This window comes from Hemitrygon akajei, unplaced genomic scaffold (genome assembly GCF_048418815.1).
Source record: "Hemitrygon akajei unplaced genomic scaffold, sHemAka1.3 Scf000033, whole genome shotgun sequence".
NCBI lineage: Eukaryota > Metazoa > Chordata > Chondrichthyes > Myliobatiformes > Dasyatidae > Hemitrygon > Hemitrygon akajei.
The window spans coordinates 11418408-11443790 of NW_027331919.1; the positions used below are offsets into that span (position 1 = coordinate 11418408).

General features: G+C 48.8%; 1 long non-coding RNA gene across 1 annotated transcript; it reads left to right on the forward strand.

Annotated features, from left to right (window-relative positions):
• The first annotated feature begins 21713 nt into the window (after positions 1–21713).
• On the forward strand, positions 21714–23249 carry LOC140719861 (uncharacterized). The gene is made up of 3 exons (XR_012097030.1): positions 21714–21774; positions 22050–22114; positions 23133–23249. It is a non-coding gene; the product is annotated as an uncharacterized lncRNA (long non-coding RNA).
• The last annotated feature ends 2134 nt before the right edge of the window (positions 23250–25383 follow it).

Consider the following 25383-nt stretch of genomic DNA (forward strand, 5'->3'; position numbering starts at 1 on the left):
TAGGGGGGAGGGAGCATCAGACTTTTACTCACCCCAAGAGTGTGTGATGGGACGGTGTGAATGGATTTTCACTCTGTGTCTCACCGCGTAATGTGTGATGGGACGGTATGGAGGGAGATTCACTTTGTGTCTGACCTCGGGAATGTGTGTTGGGACGGTGTGGAGGGAGATTCACTCTGTGCATGACTCCGGGTGTGTGTGATGTGACCGCTTTGAGGAAGCTTTACCGTGTGTGTGACTTCGGGATTGTGTGATGGACGGTATGGAGGGAGTTTCAAACTGTGCCTGACCCCCATACTGTTAAAGGTCGATATGGGTTAGATTTTGTGAAGTGTGTTCAGGAAAGTTTTCTAAATCAATTTATTGATGTACCAACGAAGGAGGATGTAATATTAAGATCTCCTATTAGGAAATGATTTAGCGCAGGAGACGGAGGTGTGTGCAGGGGAAACACTTTGGTTCCAATTATCATAACGTCTTTAGTTCAGCTTGATCATGGATAAAGATAGATCTGGTCCTCGGGTTGAAGTTCTAAACTGGAAAAGGCCATATTTGAAGAAATGAGAAAGGATCTAAAAAGCGTAGATTGGGACAGGTTGTTCTCTGGCAAGGGTGTGATTGGTAAGTGGGAGTCCTTCAAAGGAGAAATTTTGAGAGTGCAGAGTTTGTATGTTCCTGTCAGGGTTAAAGGCAAAATGAATAAGAAGAAGGATCCTTGGTTCTCGAGGGATATTGGAAATCTGATAAAGAAGAAGAGAGAGGTTTATAACATGTATAGACAACAGGGAGGAAATAAGATGCCTGAGGAGTACAAAAAGAGTAAGAAAATACTTAAGAAAGATATCAGGACGGCTAAAAGAAAACATGAGGTTGCTTTGGCAGTCAGGGTGAAGGATAATCCTAAGAGATTCTACAGGTATGCTTAGAGGAAATGGATCGTAAGGGATAAAATTGGTCCTCTTGATGAGCAGAGTGGTCGACTATGTATGGAACCAAAAGAAATGGGAGAGGTATTGTTTTTCTTTTTTGCATCTGTATTTACTAAGGAAACTGGAATGGAGTCTATGGAAACAAGGCAAACAAGTAGAGAGATGATGGAACTTATACAGATTAAAGAGGAGGAGGTGCTTGCTGTCTTGAGGCAAATCAGAGAGGATAAATTCCGAGGACCTAATAGGCTATTCCCTCGGATCTTGAAGGAGACACGTTTTGAAATTGCAGGGGCCCTGGCAGAAATATTTAAAATGTCGATATTCACGGGTCGGGTGACAGAGGATTGGAGGATAGCTCATGTAGTTCCGTTGTTTAAAAAAAGTCTCAAAAACTAAACCGGGAAATTATAGGCCAGTAAATTTGTCATTTGTAGTAGGTAAATTATTAGAAGGAATACTAAGAGATAGCATCTACAAGTATTTAGATAGACAGGGATCTATTAGAAAAAGTCAGCATGGCTTTGTGCGTGGTCGGTCATGCTTACACAATCTATTAGAGTTTCTCGAAGAAGTGACCAGGAAAGTGGACGAAGGGAAGGCAGTGGATGTTGTATACATGGACTTCAGTAAGGCCTTTGACAAGGCGCCGCATGGAAGGTTAGTTAGGAAGATTCAGTCGCTATGTATAAATGGAGAGGTAGTAAACTGGATTAGACATTGTCTCAATGGAAGAAGCCAGAGAGTGGGAGTGGAGGATTGCTACTCTGAGTTGAGGCCTGTGACTAGTGGTATGCCACGGGGATCAGTGCTGGGTCCATTGTTATTTGTCATCTATATCAATGATCTGGGTGATAATGTGGCAAATTGGATCAGCAAATTTGCTGATGTTACAAAGATTGAAGGTGTTGTGGACAGTGAGGAAGTTTTTCAAAGCTTGCAGAGGGATTTGGACCATTTGCAGGGATGGGCTGAAGAAAGGCAGATGAAATTTAACGCGGACAAGTGTGAGGTATTGCACTTCGGAAGGTCTAATCAAGGTTAGATCACACAAGGTAAATGGTAGGACACTAGGGAATGCAATAGAATAGAGGGATCTGGGAGTACAAATGCATAATTTCCTGAATGTGGCGTCACAGGTGGATACGGTCGTAAAGAAAGCTTTTGGTACATTGGCCTTGAGAAATCAAAGTACTGAGTATAAGAGTTGGAATGTCATGGTAAGGTTGTGCAAGGCATTGATGAGAGCGAATTTGGAGTACTGTTTGCAGGTTTAGTCTCCTAATTACTGGAAGGTTATTAATAAGATTGAAAGAGTGCAGATAAACTTTACAAGGATATTGCTGGGACTTGAGAACCTGAGTTACAGAGAAAAGGTCGGATACGTTAGGATTTTATACCCTGGAGCGTAGGAGAATGAGTTGTGATTAGATAGAGGTGTATAAAATTGTGATGGATATAGGTTGAGAGAATGCAAGCAGGATTTTTTTTCGCACTGAGGCTAGGGGAAAAAATCAGAGGTCATGTGTTAAGAATGAAGGGGGAAAAGCTTAAAGAGAACATTAAGGGGGGTTTCTTCACGCAGAGAGTGGTGGGAGCGTGGAATGAGCTGCCAGATGAAGTGGTGAATGCGGGCTCACTTTTGACATTAAAAGAAATACCTGGACAGTGATATGGATAAGAGGGTTTGGTGGGATGTGGTCCAGGTGCAGGTCAGTGGGACTAGGCAGAAAAATGTTTCGGCACAGCCATGAAGGATCAAAAGTTCTGTTTCTGTGCTGTAATGTTCTATGGTTCTATGGACCCAGGAGCAGGTAATAGGACGGTGTGGAGAAAGTGTCACTCTGTGTCTGACCACGGAAGTGTGCGACGGGACGGTGTGGAGGGAGATTCACTCTGTGTCTGACCCCAGGAGTGTGTGATGGGACGGTGTGGAGGGAGATTCACTCTGTGTCTGACCAGGGGAGTGTGCGATGGGACGGTGTGGAGGAAGCTTCACTCTGTGTCTGACCCCGGGAGTGTGTGATGGGACGGTGTGGAGGAAGCATCACTCTATGCCCGACCACGAGAGTATATAATGGGACGGTGGGTGAGTGAGTGCACACTAAGTCTCACTATGGGAGTGGGTAGTGGGACCGGTGCTTCACTCTGAAGTGTGTGATGTGACGGTGATCAGGAGCTTGATTCTGTGTCTGACCACACGAGTGTGTGCTGGGACGGTGTGGAGGGAACTTAACTTATGTCGAATCACGGGAAATGTTGGTTCGGACGGTGTCCAGCCGCTCGCCCTTTCTCTCTTTCTCTCTCTCACACACAGACACACACTCAAATTTCAAGCTGGTTAGTGGCTTTCCCGGGAGAGAAATAGGGAGAGAGTGAAGGGAGTGTGAGGGACGCAGAGAGAGAAATTGATAGACAGAAGGTGATGGCGGGTTTTTGTGAGAACTGCTGAAATCCGTCTGGTTGGCTGACGTCACTGCTATTTTTATTTTTTGTTGTCTGTATGACGGCCCAGTCAGTGTAGCCGCACGCTTTCAATACTTCTCTGAAATACTGACAACCCCCCAGCTTATGCTCTCATGGGCGAAGAGGCTCAATACTCAGACACTGCTCAGCGTGCGTTGGTTTCCAGTAAACTTCAATATCTAAATGTCCGCTTTCTTTGATAAGTACTACAGTGTCTAAAAATGGCAATCTATTGTTTGCCGTCTTCTCGGAGGGAGGAGGCTCGCTTATTTCGGTGGGTGTTTCGGGTTGTCCCGGAGGCCGTGGTTTCCACAGCACAGAGGGTCTGAAGCCCCCGCGATAAGCAGAACAATGGGAGCACTGACGCTCAAACCAGGAATCAACTGGAGGTTGGGGTTGGGGTGGGGTATTCGTTGTAAATTCGGATCCCAGTATTCCATGTCCTGCCCCTCACTGTCGCCTCCCTGTTTCTCCCCACTCTCACTACTCTTCCTGCAGCTCCAGACAAACCCCCTCTCACTCCCTCAATCTCCTTCCTGCCCAGCACTTCCTCCCCCTGCTCCCGGCTCCTCTCTTTATCAGCTGCTCATCTGGTGTTTGTTTGTCTCACTGAGCTCAGAGACGCAGAGGATCCTCGACAGGATGGACGACAGCGAGACTTACATCAAAATGCAGATCGTAAAACCGGACTCACGGTCTCCATCGAGAAGTGAGTGGGGTAGTGATGGAGGAAGGGAGCATCAATCTATTTCTGACCCATGCACTTTGTGATGGGACGGTGTGGGGTGAGCTACAATCCGTGTCTGACCCTAAGTGTGTGGGATGATACAGTGTGAAGAGATCTTGACTCTGTGTCTGACCCCTGGATTGTGAGATTGGACGATCTGGAGGGAGATGCCATTTGTGTCTGAACCCTGGAGTGTGTTACGGGACAGTGTGGAGGGAGATTCACTCTGTGTCTGACCACTGGAGTGCGTGATGGGATGGTGTGAAGCCCTCTCCATCCGTGTGAAATGAACAACTCCCCCCCCCCTCTCTCTCTCTCTCTCTCTCTCTCTCTCTCTCTCTCTCTCTCTCTCTCGCTCTCTCTCTCTCTCTCTCTCTCCTCTCTCTCTCTCTCTCTCTCTCTCTCTCTCTCTCTCTCTCTCTCTCTCTCTCTCTCTCTTTCTCTCTCTCTCTCTTTCTCCTGTTTTCCCCCGTTAGCTCTCCCGCTGTGTTTTCACTCTCCCCTAATTTCTGTGCAGGGATCCACCCTCTGTATTTCGACCCCTTTCTCTCCCCACTTCACCCCTTTCTGAACACTGTATACCACGTCTCTTTTTCCGCCAAGCCCTATCCTTCCCATCAATCTCGCCTCCCTCTGTTTCTCCACACTATCACTACTCTCCAGCCAGCCTCTCTCATTGGTCTGGAACAACCTCTCTCACACCCTCAGTCTCCCTCTTTCCCAACAGTTCCTCCCCCTGCTCTCGGCTCCTCTCTTTATCAGCTGCTCATCCGGTGTGAATTTGTCTCGCTGAGCTCAGAGACGCAGAATCCTCCTCGCCATCAAGACCTATATTACTATGCAGCTCGTAAAACCGGACTCACGGTCTCCATCGAGAAGTAAATAGGGCAGAGACAGAGGGAGGAAGCTTCAATCGCTTTCTGACACAGGGAGTGTATTGGGACGGTGCATTGTGAACTTCACTCCGCATCTGAACCCAGGGGCAGTGTGGAGGGAGCTTCTTTGTCTGACCGCGGGTGTGTGTGATGGGACGGTGAGGAGGGTGATTCACTCTGTGTCTGACCCCGAGTGTGTGTGATCGGAAGGTGTTGAGGGAGATTCACTCTGTGTCTGACCCCGGGAGTGTGTGTCGGGATGGTGTGGAGGGAGATTAACTCTGTGCCTGACCTCGGGAGTGTGTGATGCGTCGGTTGTGGAGGGAGCTTCGCTCTGTGTCTAGCCCCGGGATTGTGTGCTGGGAGGTTGTGGAGGGAGATTCTCTCTGTGTCTAACCACGGGAGTGTGAGATGGAACGATGTGGAGGGAGATTCTCTCTGTGTCTGACCCCGGGAATGTGTGATGAGTCGGTCTGGAGGGACCTTCGCTTTGTGACTGACCCCGGGAGTGTTTTAATATGGATGTCGGAAGGGAGTTTCACTCTTTGTCTGATCACCAGAGTGCGTAATCGGACGGTGTGGAGGGAGGTTTTCTCTGCGTCTTACCCCGGAGCTTTGTGATGGGACGGTGTATAGGGAGATTCACTCTGTGTCTGACCTCGGGGCTGTGTGGTTGGACGATGTGGAGGGAGATTCACTCTGTCACTGACACCCGGAGTGTGTGATGTGACGGTTTGGTGGGAGATTCACTCTGTTTCTGACCTCGGGAATGTGTGATGGGACGGTGTGGAGGGAGATTCACTCTGTGTCTGACCCCGGGAGTGTGTGATGGGACGGTGTGGGAGGGAGATTCACTCTGTGTCTGACCCCGGAGTGTGTGATGGGACGGTGTGGAGGGAGATTCACTCTGTGTCTGACCCCGGGAGTGTGTGATGGGACGGTGAGGAGGGAGATTCACTCTGTGCCTGACTTCGGGAGTGTGTGATGGGACGGTGTGGAGAGAGATTCACTCTGTGTCTGACCCCGGGAGTGTGTGATGGGACGATGTGGAGGGAGCTCACTCTTTTGTGTCCAGCTGAACCTGATGTACTTAATTTCAAGTCATTCCCTGAGCCCCTTGCCGGGACAGATCTAGGTCAGTTTCATCTTTGCCGGTTTAACCCTCTTTAGCTGACGTGTCCAATCCTGTCGTGAGATCTCAGAGCAACCTTACAGTCGACTCTAACGATTCCCTGTTTGAGAATAACACGGAGGAAACGCGTGCGAGATGCGATGACGGGGAAATTCCCTTTGATTTTCCGTGCGGAGCGTTGCGTGTCGGTGTGGTGAAGAGTGAAGACAGTGGGAGAGACGGTGAGTAGGGAGCGCGGTATAAAACCTTAAGCCCTCTCTCCCTTTTCTAACTCAACTGTTTTTTTCCTCTTTCCCCTTCTCTCATCTCCCTGCCCTTCTCTCACCCCGTCTCCTCTCGCCGACTCTGCACTGCCGCTCCCTCACACTATTTCCCCTGCTGACTCCCACGGTGCCCTTCTATTCGCCCTCTCTCATTGTCCCCGTCTCTCCTTTATCACAGTTACCATCTCTATCACTCCTGATTTCTCCATCGCACCCTTTTACTCTCTCTCTGTTAACTCCAATTCCAACCGCCCACACCTCCAGTTATTCCTACCTCTCTCTGTCCGTTTGACGCTCATCTCCCCTCGCTCCATTTCCTCCTTTCTATCCACTCCTCTCTCCCACGTCAGGACGCTTTTTTGCCCTCACTGAAATTCCCTTGTTCTCTCTTCCCTAACCCTCTCCCATTCTTCTACCCTCCCTCGCTCCTCCCCTCTCATTCCGCTCTCTCACACCTCTCACTCCTCTCTCCACGACCCATTTCCCCCTCCCTCCTCCCACTTTCTCCCCGTTCTTTCTCTCGCACTTTCATGCCCAATGCCCACATCGCGCTCTCCCCACTCTGTCTACCGTTTTCACCTTCACTCTAACCCCACGTCTGTCCTCTCTCCCCTCTTCTCCCTCACACTCTGCCGCTCTCACGCCTTCTCTCGCCCTCACGTATCCCTCTCTCTCTTTTCTCAACCCCTCTCTTTTCTGTCTATCACCAACTCCCTCCCCTATTCCCTACCACTCTCACTCTCTTCATATCCGTCTGTCCGACTCTGACCCCCAGACGGTCTGAACTCCACTGACTCAGCGCTGAACGTTCGGAAAGAGGAACCGCACATCGATGAGGATGAAGATCCTCCCATTTCCTCGGGACCCGGCCGGCTGTCTACCACAGCACAAACAGGTCAGAGTTCACAGTGATGACGTCATTCTGGGGTGGTCACGTGCCATAATCTCAAGATTCCGAGTTTCTAATGCATCTGTCCCGATCACGTCCACTGTCAGCTCAGTCCATAGACTGACCACCGTCTGCGTAAAAAAAAAAAAATGTTACCACTCGGCTCCGCAATTAAATCCCTGTCTCCTCTCACCTTAGCCCTGTGCGCTCTGGTCCTCGGGAGTGTCGGAACAGATGTATGGGAGAAGGAGGAAAAGGAAGACAGTAAAGTTCTTTGTACTGTTAGAGATAAACAGAGAGGAAGAGGTGGAAAATTTCTTAAATGCATTTATTTTAATGCTAGGAACATTTTAAGAAGGGTGGATGAGCTTGGAGCGTGGAATGATATGTTGTCGCTATTAGTGAAACATCGTTGCTGGAGGGGTGTGATTGGCAACTAAATATTCGTGGATTTCTTTGCTTCAGGTGTGATAGAATCGGAAGGACAAGAGGGGAGATGTTGCGTTGGTTGTCAGAGAAAAAATTACAGTGGTGCTCTGGCAGGATAGATTAGAGGGCTGGTCTAATATATTATAGATGTATTACAGACCACCTAATGGAGAGCAAGAATTGGAGGAGCAAATCTGTAAGGAGATAACAGATGTTTGTAGTAAGCACAGGGTTGTGATTGTGGGAGATTTTAATTTTCCACACATAGACTGGGAAGCCCATACTGTAAAAGGGATGGATGGTTTGGATTTGTAAAATATGTACAGGATAGATTTTTTGCGGCAATACATAGAGGTACCAATCAGAGAAAGGGCAGTGTTGGATCTTCTATTAGGAAATGAAATAGGTCATGTGACGGAGGTATATGTTTTGGGGAGCACTTCGGTCCAGTGATCACAATGCCATTAATTTCAATATAATTATGGAGAAGGATTGGACTGGACCCAGGGTTGAGATTTTTGAGATTTTTCATTGGAGAAAGGCTAACTTTAAAGCGATGCGAAAGAATTATAAGGAGTGGATAGGGACAATTTGTTTTATGGGAAAAATATAATAGGGAAATTGAGGTCATTTAAAGGTGAAATTTTGACAGTACAGAATCTTTATGTTCCTGTTAAGTTGAAAGGAAAGGTTAAAAGTTTGAGAGGGCCATGGTTCTCAGGGGATATTGGAAACTTGGTTAAAAAAGAGAGATATCCACAATAAATAGAGGCAGCATGGAGTAAATGAGGTGCTCAAAGAATATAAAGAATGTAAACTAAAGAAAGAAATTAGAAAAGCTAAAAGAAGATACGAGGTTGCTTTGTCAAGTAAGGGGAAAATAAATCCGAAGGGTTTCTACAGTTATATGAATAGCAACAGGATAGTGAGGGATACAACTGGTCCCTTAGAGAATCAGAGTGGACAGCTACGTGCGGAACCGAACGAGATGGGGGAGATTGTGAACAATTTCTTTGCTTCGGTATTCACTGAGGAGAAGAATATTGGATTGTGTAAGGTAAGGTAAACAAGTAGTGAAGTTATGGAAACTATGGCGATTAAAGAGGAGGAAGTTCTGGCGGTGTTAAGGAATATAAAAGTGGATAAAACTCCGGATCCGGACAGGATATTCCCTCGGACCTTGGGGGAGGTTAGTGTAGAAATAGCAGGGGCTCTGACAGAAATATTTCAAATGTCATTAAAAACGGGGATTGTGCCGGAGGATTGGCGTATTGCTCATGTGGTTCCATTGTTGAATAAGGGTTCTAAGAGTAAACTTAGCAATTATAGGCCTGTCAGTTTGACGTCAGTGATGGGTAAATTAATGGAAAGTTCTCTTATAGATAGTATATATAATTATCTGGATAGAGAGGGTCTGATTAGGAACAGTCAACATGGGTTTGTGCATGGAAGGTCAATCGTATTGATTTTTTTTGAAGAGGTTACGAGGAAAGGTGACGAGAGTAAAGCAGTGGATGTTGTCTACATGGACTTTAGTAAGGCCTTTGACAAGGTTCCGCATGGAAGTTTAGCTAGGAAAGTTCAATCGTTAGGTATTAATATTGAAGTAGTAAAATATATTCAAAAGTGGCTGGATGGGAGATGCCAGTGAGTCGTGGTGGATAACTGTTTGTCAGGTTGGAGGCCGGTGACTAGTGGTGTGCCTCAGGGATCTGTACTGGGTTCAATGTTGTTTGCCATATACATCAATGATCTGGATGATGGGGTGGTAAATTGGATTAGTAAATATGTAGATGATACTAAGGTAGGTGGCGTTGTGGATACTGAAGTAGATTTTCAAAGTTTGCAGAAAGATTTGGGCCATTTAGAAGAGTGGGCTGAGCGATGGCAGATGGAGTTTAATGTTGATAAGCGTGAGGTTCTTCATTTTGGTAGGAATAATCCAAATAGGACATACATGTTAAATGGTAGGACATTGAAGAATGCAGTAGAACAGTGTGATCTGGAAATAATCGTGCATATTTTCCTGAAGGTGGAATCTCATGTGGATAGGGTGGTGACGAAAGTTTTGGTATTTTGGCCTTTATAGATCAGAGCATTGAGTAGCGGAGTTGGGATGTAATGGTAAAATTGTACAAGACATTTGAAAGGCCGAATTTGGAGTATTGCGCACAGTTCTGGTCACTGAAATATAGTAAAGATGTCAACAAAATAGAGAGAGTACAGAGAAGATTTACTGGAATGTTGCCTGGGTTTCAGCACCTAAGTTACAGCGAAAGATTGAAGAAGTTAGGTTTTTATTCTTTGGAGCGCAGAACGTTGAGGGGGGACGATAAAGGTAAATAAAATTATGAGAGGGATAGATAGAGTTGACGTGTATAAGCTTTTTCCATTGAGAGTATGGGAGATTCAAACAAGAGTACATGTGCTGAGACTTAAGGGGCAAAATGTTAAGGGTAACGCGAGGGGGAATTTCTTTACTCAGAGAGTGGTAGCTGTATGGAATGAGCTTCCAGTAGCAGTTTTAGAGGCATGTTTGGTGTTGTCATTTAAAGCAAAATCGGATAGGTAGATGGACAGGAAAGGAATGGAGGGTTATGGGCTGACTGCGGGTCGGTGGGATTAGGTGAGAGTAAGCGTTCCGCAGGAACTAGAATGGCCGAGTTATACACTTGTAATATGGTTATATGGTTATGTGGCTATTCTGCAAGTCTGGGGGAAATAACTGTACACGTCGACCGCTCGTGGTTTTATACGTCTCTGTAAGGTCACCACTATGCTCCAAGAATTATAGTCCCAACTTGGCCGACCTCTCTCCTTAGATCAGTCCCCCGAGTCCGGCATCATCCTCGTTCTCCTCCTGCTCTCTCATCCACCTTTACCTTACCCACCCCACACTCTCTGACCCACTCCTACCCCATTCTCCTCCTTTGCTCGCGTCCGGTTTCTCCCCCAGCACTCTCCTACAAACTCCTACAAATCTATGGCCTTCTTTCTCCACATCTGTTCCACTCTTCTCCGTCCGCCCACTCTCCCCCACTCCCACCCCACTCTCTCCTCTCCCTATTTCCTCTCCCACCCTTTCACTCGCCCCCCTTTCTCCTTCGTTCTGTCTAAAACAGCCTCCGCGTTTCCTCAACTCTCTCCCTCGTCACCATCGACTCTCACTTCAATCCTCCGCCCTCTGGCTCCCGATACCCCGGAACTGAGGAACGTCTGTGCTCATTCACCCTGCCTGCGCCCGTCGTGGTTTTATACAACTCTGTAAGGTCGCCCCTGCGCTCCAAGGAATAAAGTCTCTAATTGCCCGATCTTTCTCCATGCCTCACTCCCCCGAGTCCAACATCCTCGTAAACCTTCCAGCACGGTGGCCTTTCCTATATCAGGTCGATCGACACTGAACAAGAGCGGCGTCACTGTACATCTGCAACGTGACCTCCCGACTCCTGTACCATCATCTTCCAGAGCAGTGTACCATCTGAGACCTTGTTAAATTGTAGGTAGATTACATCTACTCCCCGTGCCTAATCTGTCCTTCCCGAGCAAATTAGCACGATACCTCTCCCTGGGTCTCAGGCCATCCGTATCTCTCTCCCTCGTCCAACTTCCACCCTCCCTCTCTCACCGCTCCTTTCTTTCTTCGTCCCTCCCTTCCTCTCTTCCATCTTCCAGAGTGATCTACCATCTGGGATCTTGTGACAACATTTGTCAGTATACATGTTACCAACCAAACAGGCCAAACAGTTCGTCAGCAATCAAATCGATCAGTCTAATCTCCCCTGGCCCCACCCCCTTATACAGTGGAGACCAACAATAGCTCATTAGACCCTATCAATCACGTCTGGTACACTGCCCTAAACAGCCGCCCTGCTGTCTTACTCCAAAGATGGAAATCTTACATGTCTACATCCATGGACACTCTCTACATTTCCTGCTGTCACCGTGAAGCAGCCAGGATAACCATAGACCCCCACCCAACCCAGCCCGACTCACTCCCATCGGGGAGAAAGTTACGAAAGCACGTCCCACCGGTCTCAAGGACGGCTTCTGCCCCGTTTTTATCGGATTATCGAACGGCCCCCTAGGACAGTGTGGAGGGAACTTCACTCGGTGTCTGACCCCAGTCGTGTGTGATAGGACCATGGGGTGGGAGCATCACTCTGTGTCTGACCCCAGGAGTTTGTGATGGAACCGTGTGGAGGGGGATTCACTGTATGTCTGACCCTCAATCTTCTGTGTCCAGCTGAACCAGATGTGCTGTACGCGGAAGTTAATCTCAAGACCCTCTCGGCAACCCGAGTCCGGACAGATCGAGGTCAGTTTCATCTTTGTTAATTTGTCCCTGTTTAGGTGACGTGTCCAATCCTGTCGAGAGATCTCAGGGCAAACGTCCAGTTGACCCTAAAGATTCCCTGTTTGAGAAAAACACGGAGGGAACGCGTGAGAGATGAAAAGGTGGGGGGGGGGGTGGATTCTCTGTTTGACGATCGGTGCGGAATGTTGCGCCCTGCTGAAGGGCGGATTAGAGGTAGCGCCGTGGGATGGAGTGTGGAGGGAGTGCTGTGGGAAGATGGCATGGTATGCAGAGGAAGGCGCAACGAGGAGCAAGCGATGTGGGGAATGGGTGGTGGAGATCTGTTAGATTCGTGTTGTTGTAGTGAGGAAGCAGGACTGTTTGTTAGACGCGGAGAAGGAGTGCCGTATTAAACCTTAACCCCCTCTCCCTTTTCTAACACCACTCTCTTTTCCCTATTTCCCCTCCTATCACACCGTCTCCACTCTCCCTCCATCCCCTGTCCCTCCCTCACACTATTTCCCCTACTGTCTCCAACTGTCCCGTACACTTCCTCGTCTCTCATTGCCCCCACTCCCTCCGGTCTCTCTTCTATCACAGTCACCGTCTCTACCAATCTCGATCTCCCTCTCTATCGCTCTCTCTCTGCTCACTCTTATATCCCCGTCAACCCCGCCTGCTCTTCCTATCTCTCTCTGTCTCGGTTTGCCGCTCATCTCCCCTCCACGCTTTGTCTTTCTCTCCATCCATCTCTCCCGCTCCACGACGCTCTCCCCGCTTGGTCTTTCCCCTCTCTTTCTCTCCCCGTTCTTTCTCTCGCATTTTCCTCTCCAATGCCCACATCGCGCTCTCCCCTCTCTGTCCATCGTTTTCTCCTTCTCTCTGTCTCCACGTCTCTGTCCTCTCTCTCTCCCCGCTCTCCCTCACCCTCTCTCTCGCTACCTCATACCCTCTCTCCCTTCACTTGCCCCTCTCTCTCTTCTCTGTCTCCCCGACTCCCTCCCCCATTCCCTACCGCTCTCACTCTCTTCCTAACCGCCCTGTCTCTCTCTCTTCCTCCCAGACGGTCTGAACTCCACCTACTCTGAGCTGAACTTTCGGAAAAAGAAACCCCGCATCGATGAGGACGAAGATCCTCCCATTTCCTCGGGACCCAGCGGGCTGTCAACCACTGCACCAACAGGTCAGAGTTCACAGTGATGACGTCATTTTGGAGTGGTCAGTCTCATACTCCCAAGTGCTTGTACTCCATCTGCTTGGACCACTTCCTCTGTCAGCGCGTTCCGTAGACTGACAACCATCTGGGTAATGAAAGGTTGTCACACGGGCCACAATTAAATCCCATTCCTCCTTCAACTTAGACTTGTGCGCTCTGGTCCTCGATTCTCCAAGTCTGAGGAAAATAACTGTACGCCCTCACCACTCGTGGTTTCATACACCTTTGTATGGTTACCCCAAAACTCCAAGAATTAAAGTCCCAACCTGACCGATCTCTATCCATAAATTTCTCCCTCCAATCCGGCAACATTCTCGTTCTCGTCATTCTCTCTGCTCTACTCTCACTCCCCCATCTTCCCACTCTACCCACCCCTCTCTCTCTGCCCCTCTCCTACCCCAGTCGCCTCCACTACTCGGTTCTCGATTCTCCCCAACTAATCTACTACAAACGTTTCCCCATCTATTCCCCTGTTTCTGCCCATATCCCCACTCTTCCCCTCCGCCCCATTCTCCATCCTTCTCTCCACCCCTATGCTCTCACTCTCACTTCCTATTTACCCCTCTCGTCCCTGTCTACCTTCTTCTTCTCTAACACTACTCCCTCACATAGCTCTCTCCTTCCACGCCATCGACTCTCACCTCAATCCTCTGCCCTCTGGTTCCTCATACCCCGGACCTGAGGAACGTCTGTGCTTGTTCACCCTGCCTGTGCACCTCGAGGTTTTATACAACTCTGTAAGGTCACCGGTGCGATACAAGGAATAAAATCCCGACCTGCCTGACATCTCTCCATGCCTCACTCCCTCGAGTCCAACATCCTCATAAATATTCCTGCATCGTGGCCTTTCCTATAAAAGTCGAGCAACACTGAACAAGAGCGGCGTCACTGTACGTCTGTAACGTGACCTCCCGACTCCCGTACTATCATCTTCCTGAGCAGTGTACCATCTGAGACCTTGTTAAAGTCTAGGTAGATTACATCTACTCCCCGTACCGGATCCGTCCTTCCCGATCATATTACCCTGACAACTCTGTCTGGTCTCAGGCCATCCAGTATCTCTCTCGTTCCTCCATCTTCCACCTTCAGAATCTCCCCCCTCCCTCCCTCTCTCACCGCTCCTTTCTTTCTTCGTTCCTCCCTTCCTTTCTTCCATTTCTCAGAGTGCTCTACCATTTGGGTCCTTGTAACAATACTTGTTAAAGTCAGTGTGCATTTTATGAATTAATCAGGACAAACAGGTCCTCTGCAATCAAATCGGTCAGTCTAATCTCCCCTGGCACCACCCCCTTATACAGAGCAGTCCAACAATAGCTCATTGAAGTCCCTATCCTTCACGTCTACTGCACGGCCCTAATCAGCCGTTCTGCTGTCTTACTCCAAAGATGGAAATCTGACCTGTTCTCTCCGTGCACACTGTCTACATGTCCTGCTGTCTCCGTGAAGCAGCCAGTATAACCATAGACCATCACCCAACCCAGCCGCACTCCCTCCCATCGGGGAGAAAGGTACGAAAGCACGTCACACCAGGATTATTCCCCGTTTCAATCGGATTATAGAACGGCCACCTAGGACGATCAGACGGACTCCCGACCTCACGATCTACATCGTCCTGGCCTCTTGTACCTTATCGTCTGCCGGCACTGCCCTCTCTTTGTAACTGTGACTCTTTATTCTGCAGGGCCTCTCCTGTTTGTGATGTATATAGAAACACTGAAACATAGAAAACATACAGCACAATGCAGGCTCTTCGGCCAAGAAGTTGAAACGAACACGTCCCTACCTTCGAACTACCAAGGCTTTACCCAGAACCCTCTATTTTTCTAAGCTCGATGTAGCCATGCATGAGTTCAATGAAAGACCCTATCGGTTTCGCCTCCACCACCGCTTCCTGCAGCCTCACCACTCTCTGAGTAAAAAAAAAAGGACACCTCCTCAGTACCTCCTTCCAAGCACCTTAAAAGCATATCCTTTTCTGCGAGCGATTTCAGTCCCTGGAAAAATCCTCTGACTATCCACCCGATCCATGCCTCTCCTCATCTTGTACACCTCTATCAGGCCACCTCTCATCCTCCGTTGCTCCAAGGAGAAAAGGCTGATTTCACTCAACCTATTCTCATAAGGCATGCTCCCCAATCCAGTAAACATTCTTGTCAATCTCTTCTGCACCCTTTCTATGGATTCTACGACTTTCCTATAGTGAGGCGACCAGAACTGAGCACAGTACTCCAAGTAGGGTCTGACCAGGGTCCTATAGAGCTGCAACATTACCTATCGGCTCCTAAATTCTATTCCACGATTGACGAAGGCCAAAACACCGTACGTCTTCTTAAACACAGAGTCAAACTTCGCAGCTGCTTTGTGCTAGGACACCAAGATCCCTCTGATCCTCAACACTGCCAAGAGTCTTACCATCAATACTATAATCTGCCATCGTGTTTGACCTACCAAAATGAACCACTTTACACTTATCTATGTTGAACTCCATATGCCATTTCTTAGCCCGGTTTTGCACCCTATCAATGTCCCGTTGTAACTTCTGACAGCCCTCCACCGATCCACAACACCTCCACACAATGTGTCATCAGCAAACTTACGAACCCATCCCTCCACATCTTCATCTAGTTCATTTATAAAAGTCATGAAGAATAAGGGTCCCAGAATAGATCCCTGAGGCACTCCACTGGTGACCGATTTCCATGCAGAATATGACACGTCTACAAACAGTCTTTGCCTTCTGTGTTCAAGCCAGTTGTGGATCCACAGCCATATCCCCGTGATTCCATTCATCCTTACCTTCTCGGTAAGCCTTGCATGGGGTACCTTATAAAATGCTTTGCTGAAATCCATATACACTACATCAACTGCTCTTCCTTATCAATGTGTTAGGTCACATCCCCACACAAATGCGATCAGTCTCGGACGGCACGATCTGCCCTTTACAAAGCCATGGTGACAAATGCTTCACATGTTATACCTCTCCAAATGTTCATAAATCCTGCCTCTCAGGATCTTCTCCATCAACTTACCAACAGCTGAGGTAATACTCACTGGTCTATAATTTCCTGGGATATCTCTTCTAAGTTTCTGGAATAAAGAAACAACATCCGCAAACTTCCAATCCTCTGGACCCTCCCACGTCTCCATTGATGATGCAGAGATCATCGCCAGAGCCTCAGCCATCTCTCCCCTCGCCTCCCACAGTAACCGGGGGTATATTTCGTCCGGTACCGGCGACTTATCCAATTTGATGCTTTTCAAAAGCTCCATTACATCCTCTTTCTTAACATCTACATGCTCAGGCCTTGCAGTCTGCTGCAAGTCATCACTAAAATCAGTAAGATACTGAAGTAAAGTATTCATTAAGTAGCTCCTATGGTCTTATTAAATATTTATTGTGATCTTATGGTCGTATGGTATCTCCACAGCTGCGCAAGAACGGGAGTCGAAAATGAAGATCGGAAATAGACCGTACCGTCTGATCTGCCTACTCTGCCTAGTTACAGCCGCCTTCATCGTGATTGTGGCCGGTCTCTCGATCTATGGTGAGTGGAACGGTCTCCGGATGGAGACAGACCTTAAATAAAGAGAGTGGAATATAATGAGATTGCAAAACGCAACAGTGAAACCAAACCCCCCCCTTACCGTAACACCGATGGAAGAAGGCAGCATACATGAGCTTTAGGAAGCAAGGATCAGATCGGTCTATTGAGGAACATAGGGTAGCAAGGAAATAAGTGAAGAAGGGAAAGTGTACAGAAAGAAGGGAGAAAGAGAAGACCTTGGCGAGAAAGGTAAAGGAAATCCCCAAGGCATTCTTCAATTATGTGAAGAACAAAAGGATGACAGGAGTGAAGGCAGGAGCGGTTTGAGATAAAGGTCGGAAGATGTGCCTGGAGACTGTGGAAGTGAGCGAGGTCCTCATTGAATACTTCTCTTCGGTATTCACCAATGAGAGGGAACTTGATGACGGTGAGAACAATATGAGGGAGTTTGATGTTCAGGAACATGTTGATCTTAGTGGAGAGGAGCTGTTGTAGTTGATAAAATATATTCGGACGGATAAGTCCCCGGGGCCTGACGGAATATTCCCCAGACTGCTTTGCGAGGGGAGAGAAGATATTGCTGAGCCTCTGACAAGTGTCGCTATGTTCTCGTTGTCCACGGGAATGGCACGGGAGGATTGAAGGGAGGCGAATATTGTCCTCTTCTTCAAATAATTTCGTAGGCATTGCCCGAGTGATTGAAGACCAGTGGGCATTACATCTGTGGTGGGGAAGCTGTTGGAAAAGATTCTTACAGATAGAATCTATGGGCACTTCGAGAATCATGATCTGAACAGGGACAGTCAGCATGTCTTTGTGAAGGGCCGATCGTGTCTAACAAGCCTGACAGAATTATTTGGGGAGGTGGACCAGGCATATAGATGAGGATAGTGCAGTGGATGTGATATACATGGAATTTAGTAAGGCATTTGACAAGCTTCCACGAGGCAGAGCTTATTTAGAAAGTCAGAAGGCATGGGATCCAGGGACGCTTGACCAGGTCGATTCAGAATTGGCTTGCCTGGAGAAAGCAGAGTGTCGTGGTGGAGGGAGTACATTCGGATTGGAGGTCCGTGACTAGTGGGGTTCAACAAGGATCGGTTCTGGTACCTCTGCTTTTCGTGATTTTATTAACGACATGCATGTAGGGGTAGAAGGGTGGGTTGGCAAGTTTGGAGACGACACAGTGGTTGGTGGTGTTGTGGATAGTGTTAAGGATTGTCGAAGATTGCGGAGAAACATTGATAGGATGCAGAAGTGGGCTGAGAAGTAACAGATGGAGTTCAATCCCGAGAAGTGTGAGGTGGTACACTTTGGAAGGACAAACTCCAAGGCAGAGTACAGTCTAAATGGCAGGATACTTAGTAGTGTGTTGGAGCAGAGAGAACAGGGGTTACGTGTCCACAGATCCCTGAAAGTTGCCTCACAGGTAGATAGGGTAGTTAAGAACGCTTCATATGTCAAGGGGTAGAGTTTAAGATTCACGAGGTAATGATGCAGCTCTATAAATCTCTGGTTACGCCACACTTGGAGTACTGGTGTCCAGTTCTGATCTCCTCGCTGTAGGGAGGATGTGGAAGGATTGGGAAGGGTACAGACGAGATTTACCAGGATGCTGCCTGGTTTAGAGAGTATGCATTATGATCAAAGATTAAGGGAGCTAGGGCTTCGCCCACTGGAGAGAAGGAGGATGAGAGGAGACATCATAGAGGTATACAACATATTAAGAGGAATAGACAGAGTAGACAGCCAGCGCTTCTTCCCCAGGGGACCACTGCTCAGTACAAGAGGACATGGCTTTAAGGTAAGGGGAGGGAAGTTCATGGGGGATATTAGAGGAAGGTTTTTTACTCAGGGAATGGTTGGTGCGTGGAATGCACTGCCTGAGTCAGTGGTGGACGCAGACACACCAGTGATATTTAAGAGCCTACTAGACAGAGATATGGAGGAGTTTCAGATGGGGGTTATATGGGAGGCAGCGTTTAAGAGCCGAAGGGCCTGAACTGTGCTGTACTGTTCTATGTTCTGTGTTCTATAACACGGACGCACCCCAAACCGTAATAAAACACGGCCTTTCCCGTAACACAATCAGGACTCATGCTGACACCGACACAACATTCACCATAACATCAACAATGCTGTTACCGTAGCTCGGTCACAACCTTCAACGAGACTCAGATACACTCCTAACCGCGACGCTGACACGACCATCGCTGTCACACACGTGGCTGTCACACTGACGGTAAAGTACCCCTCAGTGTAATATCGACATGGCCCTGACCGTGTCACTGATAAACTCCTCAAGGGACACCGACACACACCTCACAGTGACACCGACACGCTCTTCACCGTGACACTGAGGTACCGTACACCGTGAAACCTTCACGCTCCTCAGCGTGATCCGCTCTGCACCGCATCGTGCCAAAGACTCACACGCGACTGTAATACCCCTTACCAAGGCAGTATCACTCGTCAACATAACACCGATGCACCGCTCGCTGAGGCAATTATCCTCACCTCACCCTGACACAGGCAAACCCCTTAACAGATACCGACAGCTTAATTCACAATGACGCAATGACATCGACAAAGAACTCTCCGTTGCACCGACACACACCTCAGCGTGTCACTCTCACACACACCGTGGCCATGACATGTCTCTCACCGTGACACTGACATACCCTTCACTTTGCAACCAGCTCACCCCACACCATGACACCGTGACACGTAATTGTCACCTCCCGCCGGTGCACGGAAACTCCTATCACAGTGACACCGGCACGTTCCTCACAGCAACTCGGACATGCCCCGCACGATACTGACGCAGACCCCCATGGTAACAACAAAACCTTCAACGGGACGTTGATATACCCCCTAGCGTGATATAGACACGCCCCTCAAGGTGGCGCCGACGCCTCTCACTGTTACACCAGCACATCCTTCACTGTGACACCCTTCACCGTGACACTGACACAACACTCTCTGTGACCCGTTCGGTAGGGTGACGCTGACTCATGTGTCACTGTAAACGCTAAACATCCTTCACCATCTCTCTCAGTGTCACAGATTCGTCAGTCTAAGATCACCTCCGATCGAAACTACCATGAGTTAAACTCAAACCTTCAATCCAAGCTTTCTGCGCTCAACTCTAATCTGTCCGTTCTCCGTCACCAGTTCACTGAGATGGAAACGAAGTACAGATCTGTTCACGAAACCAAGGCTCAAATCTGTGAATTGTTGACCAGCAGAAGAGGTGAGGCATCATCCCCCTCTTTCACCCGCTCCTCATCACAGGGCAGGCATGGAGAGAGGAAGCGTCACTCTGTGATTGACATCCGGAGTATGTGATGAGATGGTGTGTAGGGTAATTCACTCTGTGTTTGACCCGGTGAGTGTGTGATGGGGCTGCGTGGATCATGTTTCACTCTATCACTGAATCCAGGAGAGTGTGATGGGGCGTTGTGGAGGTGTATTCACTCTGGGTCTGACCACGGGATTGTGAGACGTAACATAACAGCTTCGCTCTGTATCTGACTCGGGGATTCTTTTGTCGATCGGTATGACTCCACCTACACTCTGTGTCTGATTGTCTGATGGGAAATGCCCAGAGAGATTCAACCCATGTCTGAACTCTGAAGTGTGTTATGGGACCGTGCACAGAGAGTTTCACTGTTTGTGACGTTACGGTACAGAGAGGGCTTCACTCCGTGTCTGACTCCGGGAGTGAGTGTTGGGACGGCGCAGAGGGATGTTCCCTCTGTGTCTGACCCCAGGAGTGTGTGATGGGACGGTGTGGAGGGAGATTCACTCTGTGTCTGACACCGGGAGTATGTGATGGGACGATGTGGAGGGAGATTCACTCTGTGTCTGACCCCAGGAGTGTGTGATGGGACGGTGTGGAGGGAGATTTACTCTGTGTCTGACCCCGGGAGTGTGTGATGGGACGGTGTGGAGGGAGATACACTCTGTGTCTGACCCCGGGAGTGTGTGATGGGATCGTAGGGAGAGAGAGCGTCTGTGTCTGACTCAAAGAGTTTGTGATGGGACAGCGCAGAGGAATCTTCATTCTATGTAACACCGGATTCTGTGATTGGATGTTGTGGAGGGAGTGTGACCCCGTGAGTGAACTTCACTTTGTGTGTGAACACAGGGTGGTGTTGTGAGACGGTACAGAGAGAGGTTCATTCTGCGGCACGCTAGAGAGTGCGATGGGACGAAAGGGGGGGGACTCGTGTTAGACTCGGAAGTGTGTGATGAGACCGTGTGGAGACAGCTTCCCTCTGTGTCTGACACTCTGCTCTGTGATGTGTTTGGAATCTGTAGAGAGAGAATCACTCTCCCTCTGACATATGCCGTCTGTGCTGAGGCAGTTTATTTCCGCCGAGTCTTACCGCTGAGGTGTGTGATGTGGCCATGGAAAGAAAAATTCACATTGTATCTGACCAAGGCTGTGTGTGAGGGATCTAAATTTTGTCGGCTGACCCAGGGAGTGTGTGAGGGGCAGTGTGGAGGGAGCTTCACTCTGTGTCTGACCCCGGGAGTGTGTGAGGGGCAGTGTGGAGGGAGCTACACTCCGTGTCTGAGCCCAGGAGTGAGTGATGTGACGGTGTGGAGGGAGCTTCACTCTGTGTCTGACCCCGGGATTGTGTGATGGGACGGTGTGGAGGGAGCTTCACTCTGTGTCTGACCAAGGCTGCGTGTGAGGGATCTAAATTTTGTCGGCTGACCCAGGGAGTGTGCGAGGGGCAGTGTGTAGGGAGCTTCACTCTGTGCCTGACCTCAGGTGTGCGTGATGGGACCGCATGGAAGGAAATTTACTCTGTGTGTCAGCCGGGTGTGTCACCGTTCCTTGTTCCTGATTTTCAGAGCAAACGTTTTCCGAGGACTGGGTTTCAAATAAAGATCGGTGTTATTACGCATCCAAGTTTGAAACTTCTTTCCGCAAAGCGATTCAAGAATGTTCAAACCGTGATTCAAGGCTGCTGGAAATCAATTCAAGGGATGAAGAGGTATGTGTCACAGAGCGAGAAGGTCCCACAGTAACACAGGAATCACCACACACCAGCGGGGTCAGACACAGAATGAATCTCCCTCCGCACCGTCCCATCACACTCTCCCGGGGTCAGACACAGAGTGAATCTCCCTCCACACCGTCCCATCACACATTCCCGGGGTCAGACACAGAGTGAACCAACCATCACAGATTCCTGTTGTAATCAACAGAGAGAAGCTACGTAGATAATGTTCAATTCTTGGCATTAATGAAATAAATTTATTTCCCCAGAGTTTTGTATCGCACAGAGTTTTGTATCTAACCTATGCATACTGGATTGGAAAATGCGAAGTCGGGTGAGATTTGGACTGATCTCTGGGGTGGGGGATGGGTTTGTTTACTTAATGAAGTGGTTTTGTGGGAACAGGGAGGCGCTTTGGGATTTGTTTGTAGACTGACGTAGGTATAGGGTTGTGTGATTCACTGGGGTAGGATGGTACAATGGGAGCATTTTGGGACCGACACGTGTCTGTCGGGGAAGGACAGGGCAGTAGGAATATTTCGGAAACTGGCAGGTGCAGCGGCGAAAGATCAGTACACAGGAATTATTCTGGTACTGACGCATGTCGCTGAAGAGGGCGCGGTGCATGGGGTTATTTTGGAGATATTCGCCGGGCTGTGAGGAGAGGGAGCAACACTCGGATTAGTTTAGTGAGTGTCTTAGATATGAGGGGCCGGAGAAGGAAAACTGGATTAGTTTGGAGACTGATACAGGGCGGTGGCACACAGTGGGTTAAAGGGATTAGTTTGTGAATTGACGCAAGGATGTGGGAGAGAGGGTGCCAGTGGAATAAGTCTGGAGGCGGACCAGAGGCTATGGGGAGAGCGCGGTGTAGTGGGTTATGTTCGGAGACTGACAGGAAGCTCTGGGTAGAGGAAGGGGCAACGGGATTAACCTGGGTCCGGCACAGAGCTGAGGGAAGAGTGTGGAACATTGGGATTCATTTCGTGACAGACATTGGTCTGTGGTGAGACGGTGCGACAGTGGGGTTTGTTCGGGGACTGAGACAGATCAGAGTGGAGCGGGTGGGCCTGTTCGATTCGTATGGGGACTGACAGTGGACTGTGGTGAGGAAGAAGTTCGGTGGGATTAGATTGGGGGACACAGGGCTGTGGGGAGACATTGGGACTGGGTTTTTGTCTGGGTACTGACACGGGGCTGTGGGGAGAGACTGGTTGAGTGAGATGAGTTTGGGGACTGACAGGCTGTTAGGAGAGAGCTATTTCATGGGATTAGCTTGTGGACGGTCTCGGCTCGGGTTCTCTGCTGGAGCTGTTTTGTCTCTGTTGAAATTGTTTAACCCTCTTGGATAGGAATGTGAGCTTGGCCCTCCTGTACAATGAGTCCCCGGGGCCGTCCGTCTGCATATACTGCGAGTCGTACGTAAGAGGTAGCCCTTGTGATCGTGATCGGCGTTTCATCTGCGAGAAATCGGCACCCTTGTTCCCGGATGTTCCTGAAGAGATCCAGGGTCTCTGCCAACAGCCAGTGGAGTCGACATGAATCAAGTGACTACACCCATTTTCTCCTCCTTCTCTCTCACTCCTAAACCCTTTCAAATTCCCTCCCACCTTCTCTGCCCCTCCCTCCTACTTCATCTGCTCCTCTTGTCGCCATCATATTCTCCCCACCAGACATCGACAAACCCTTCTTACCGTCTATCCCCTTCTTTCTCGCCATTCACCCGGTTCCGCACTTCCCCGCTCCATCTACCTTTCTCTCTACCCCGCACCTCCCTTTATTTCCAGGAACTTTCTCCGCCCGCACTTTCTCTGCTCCTTCTGCCCACCTCTTACACTTCTCTCCACTTCTCTCCCCCAGGCACTCTCTCTCTCCCCTCTCCATTCTCTCTAAACCCTCCGTCTCCCTGATCTCTCTCTCTCTTTCTGCTTTCCACACACTCTCGCCTCAATCCGGTGCCGTCTGGTTCTCGATAACCCAACCCTGGGTGAAAATCTGTCCGCATCCCCTCTGTCTGTGCCCCACTCGGGTTTATGGTATTCTGTAAGGTTATAACTACGCTCCAGGGAATAAAGTCCCAACCTTCCCTCCAACCATAGCTCAGTCCTCCGAGTTTCGTCAATATTTCCCGTAGAACTCCCTGTACAATATATCCAGTTCACTGACATTTTTCCTAAATCAGGGCGGTCTCACCGACGTCTTGTCCCACGGCAACGTGACCTCCCGACTCCTGTACTCGGTGTGACTGGTGAAGACCAGCGGGCCACGTGTCCTGTCCACCCCATCGGATGTTTTCCACCGGAATCGCTATTTCAATTATTATCTGAAGCTTATAACCCCTGGAATTTGTTCTTTTGAAGCATTAGTACGGAGCAAAGATGCACAATTAATGCAAGTTGCAAATATTAATAAACACCCGAGTTCTTGCTGCTCCGTTGAAAGATGTGATGGTGCAGGGGAAGAAGCTGTCTCCCGGAGCTGTCAAATACTCCTCCAATAATACCACGTCGAATCCCGTTATCATTCCCGTGAACCCTCTCTAACGTCTCATATACCCTGTGAGATAAGCGATCGAGACCTGCTCACAAAACTCCAAATGTGACCTCACCAGTGACGTATTGAGTCTGAGAATGACGTCCTTGCTTTTACGTCGTCCCAGTCCTCTCGAAATGAATGCTGTCATCGCATTTGCTTCCTCACCGCCGGCTCAAGCTGCAGGTTAAACTTCTGGGAAAGCTGCACGAAGTCTCCCAAATCCCTCTGCACCGCAGATTGTTTTTGACCCTTACATACTGTGCCGGTCATGTTTGACCCGTTTTCACATGTGACAACAGTAAAAACGCCCTGAAGGTTTATACTTTTGTACAGGTGCTACAAATGTTTGTACACTGAGGCAGCTCCGGGTCGAATTTGACCCTAATCTATTGAAATTGATTTTGAATCTCTGAAAAATTAGTTAAATATTCATCACTCATTTATTAACGTTAGATATGCTATTTATACATACTAAACAGATCTGCTGTTCAAACTTTTGTCTCGACACTTGTTATGAGGGGATTCGTGGGCCGGCTCAAAATTGACCCAGACCATTCTGTGAAGGTATAGAATATAAAAAAGATCCCTCCCTTCAGAAAACATTCTACGATTGTATGTTGTTTTTTTTTAATTGCATGACCATACGATTCCCGGCACTCTATTCTATTGCCGCGTCCATTTTCATTCTCCTATCCTATTCTGTCTGAGCGTTTCTGCAGCCCCTCCCCCCTCCTCAGCACAACCTGTCGCTCGGTAACGTTGCTACAGACTGTGGTTTCCGGATGAGGGAGTCTATCATCCAGTTGCAGAGGGACGGACCCCAGCCCGGGATTTGGAGTCGGTGATTAAAACTGGGAGCACGTGCGTGCTGAATAATACACATCCTGTCACGCGCACTCACAGTATCCGGGACAGACTTCCTGGCGACTGGGGTGACGGAGCGCTGGGGCTTGCCGAGAGGGGAGAGTGGAGGACGGAGGAGGTTGGGCACTTATTTGGGGTTGGGTAGTGTGTGATGCGATTGTGCGGGTTTTGGGCAGATAGATGCAGTTTAACTAAATTTCTGAA